Here is a 516-nt window from a genome sequence, read left to right on the forward strand (position 1 = left end):
TCCCAAGTCACCTTGATCATCATCCTAATTCAGCTTTGGAATCAAGAATATTGAGGCTTGGAGAGGCCATAAAGATCATCTTATCCAGCCCTTCTAGATTGGGACAACTTCTACAGTATTCCTGCACAGTTCTCTACCCTATGCCTGAACATTTCTGGTGGAAAAAGAATCAAGGCCTTTCAGTCAACCTATTCCATTTTGGTCTGCTTTGCCGACCGGAATGTGCTTTCTTATAATGAGTCAAAATTTTATCCCTATAGAGCTTTGCCAGTGCTCCTCAAGCAAAACTTATTTAATCTCTTTTTGCCCAGTCGAGTGGCAATAGTGAGATAAACTAATACTATCTTTTTTTTCCTAACCCCTGTTGATTTTCTTAAAATTAGTTCAACATAGTTCTAGACTTGAACATGACAAAATTCCAGGGATAAACATCATCAGAGTTGCTGAATCTTGATGATTTTACATATGCCACTGTCTTGGTCATCTAGTGCTGCTATAATAAAAATACCACAAGTG

This window comes from Trichechus manatus, unplaced genomic scaffold, assembly GCF_000243295.1.
Source record: "Trichechus manatus latirostris isolate Lorelei unplaced genomic scaffold, TriManLat1.0 scaffold00102, whole genome shotgun sequence".
NCBI lineage: Eukaryota > Metazoa > Chordata > Mammalia > Sirenia > Trichechidae > Trichechus > Trichechus manatus.